Below are 2500 nucleotides of genomic sequence, written 5' to 3' on the forward strand. Positions count from 1 at the left end.
AAATCAACCAGTCCAGCTTTCTTGGTACTACTTTGGGAGATTTTCCTTGTACGTTCCTTATACAGCAGCACGATATGAAAATGTGATTGCCAGTCATTAATAAATACCATTAACTTGATAAAGGTGTTCTTTTGCTTATACTTTTACAGTGTGACATGAAAATGGAGAAGAAACAACATCCTATAACCGAACTTAACCCCAGTCTCTGACTCCTGAATGTTGAGGTGTATTGCATACAACACAATTCAAAAGAAAAGCTGAGCAAGCAAGAATTAGGACAGTGGCATGAAATCGTGTTCTGCTTTTTGCCTTTAACACTACCAAAACAAATGCAAATGTGGTCAGCTTCTCTCCTGTATAATTGGCTCACTTTATAGCTGACAGCAGTTTCGAGTTGATGTGAACCAGCCATGAGTCAGAATCAGATGACTGTCTACACCTCACTCCACAGCTGATTTCTTCATCTCCCAGCAGGAAAGGAGCAGTGACCCTACACCCTGCCATCTTCAGTGGACATGAAGTCAGCAATGAGTGAGTAAATGAGTGAAATGTGGGATAGAAGCCAGTCTCCTGACACATCTGACGTTAACAAAGGCCAGACCACAAAACCACAAGGTCCAGCCTGCCCCCCCTCCCTCCCTCCCTCTCTCTGTCTCTCTCTCACACAGTTAGAGGTGATGAGCTGGATAAGGGGTTACATTTGGTCAGGACATGTCACAGACCTCTCACCTACTGCCCAGAGCCTTGAAGACCTTTCTCCACACAGCCCAACACAACACAATACAAAGACCATATCTTGGAGAAATCACAGATGGAGTTAAGCAGTTGGACTGTAGATTACAGGGTTGCGGGATCAATCCCCACCCTTACCTTCTTTCCTCCCTCCATGGCTGAAGTGCCCTTAAGCAAGGCACCTATCCCCACATTTCTCCAGGGACTGTAACCAATACCCTGTACTATCTGTAAGTCACTTTGGATAAAAGCGTCAGCTAAGTGGGATGTTATGTTTACAATTGAATTCATGGAGATGTTTGGACAACTTCACCTGTAGCAGTATAAAGAAAACTAGAAGTACTAAACAAAAATGGTCTTGCATTAAATGTTAATAACCACCTTGGCGGAGGTAACAACAAATCCCAGGCCACAAATCACAAGGTCCAGGTTGGCCCCTCGCCCCTCCACACAGTCAGAGATGATGGATAAAGGACCCTGCATACTCTAACGACAGATTGGCACAGATAGCCTAGCTCTTTGCATACTAGGGGTTACATTTGGTCAGGACATGTCACAGACCTTTCACCTACAGCCTTTGAAGACCTTTCTCCACAGCTCAGCAGGACACTAGAGAAATATCTCATCTCCGAAAAGTGTTGTTTGTTCATGTCTCATGAAGAGAATGACTTTGAGAACGTCAGCAGTCCCATATGAAAAAGACGCACTCATAAAATGATTCCTGTATGGTTTTTGACAAGTTTTAAATGGTCTTGTAATATTAAAGTGTACCATCTCTCACTCCTCATGTACAAATTAAAAATTGAATCCCCGAAGAATTTAATCTTTCATGTCTTTCTTTGTCATATGGGTAAGAGCATCTATAAACTGTAGTAGCTCTTTACATCGCAAAACAATTACTCTTGCACATTTCGTGCCATGAGTCACGAGAGACCTTTCACCTACTACTCTTAGTTTTGCAGAACTTTCTCCACACAGCCCGGCAACAAAACACAAACGTCTTGGAGAATTCACAGATGTTCGCAAACATTATGGATGCAGACATTTTGAAAATCTTAATAGTAGCAGCTTAGATAACAGAACCGAAGCCCTAATAATGAAGTGCTCTGACGATAAGAATAGAACTTCTTTAGAGCATTATTTAGAACCCTCCCTGATACTGAAAGAACATGAAAAGGATGCGTTTCCCCACTATATCGCTGTATAAAATGACATTTAAGAGAATGTGCACCCTCAAACAAAGGGTGTGTAAAACAGCAAGGATGAGGGGCAGACTGAAAATCCTGTGCAGTGTGCGTGGGACTGAGGCTTTTGTGACAATTCGGAGCCGAGCATGGTGCCTCAGCATGGAACCTGGCCTTTCCTGCATGAAATAAGAGCACGCAGGCAGTTTGATTGCATGAGAGTTGACTCTAATTCTCTTAGGTCCTCATTATGGAGAGAGGTAAAGCAGAGTTCAGCGGAACATGCATTGACTTGCCTTGATTTCTTTCATTCTTTTTTTGGGATGTCTCCAAATGGAGGCGGTTAACAGCGGGTGATTTTCCAAGTACAACAAGCTTAATGGTTCTTAATACATTTTACTGCCAAAGTTGATTTGTACCATTCACCATGATTCACAATTGTTGCGGAAAAAAAACGCAGCCTACTACAGTTTTCATAGTCCACTATAATAATGTATTGAAAAGGGGCCTGTATTACCTCAGGGCCGCTGACAGCTTTGTCTGGGCCCAGGACAAAGTCATCTGAAAGGGCCCCCTACCCAACA

The sequence above is a fragment of the Engraulis encrasicolus genome, chromosome 5 (assembly GCF_034702125.1).
Source record: "Engraulis encrasicolus isolate BLACKSEA-1 chromosome 5, IST_EnEncr_1.0, whole genome shotgun sequence".
Taxonomy (NCBI): Eukaryota; Metazoa; Chordata; class Actinopteri; order Clupeiformes; family Engraulidae; genus Engraulis; species Engraulis encrasicolus.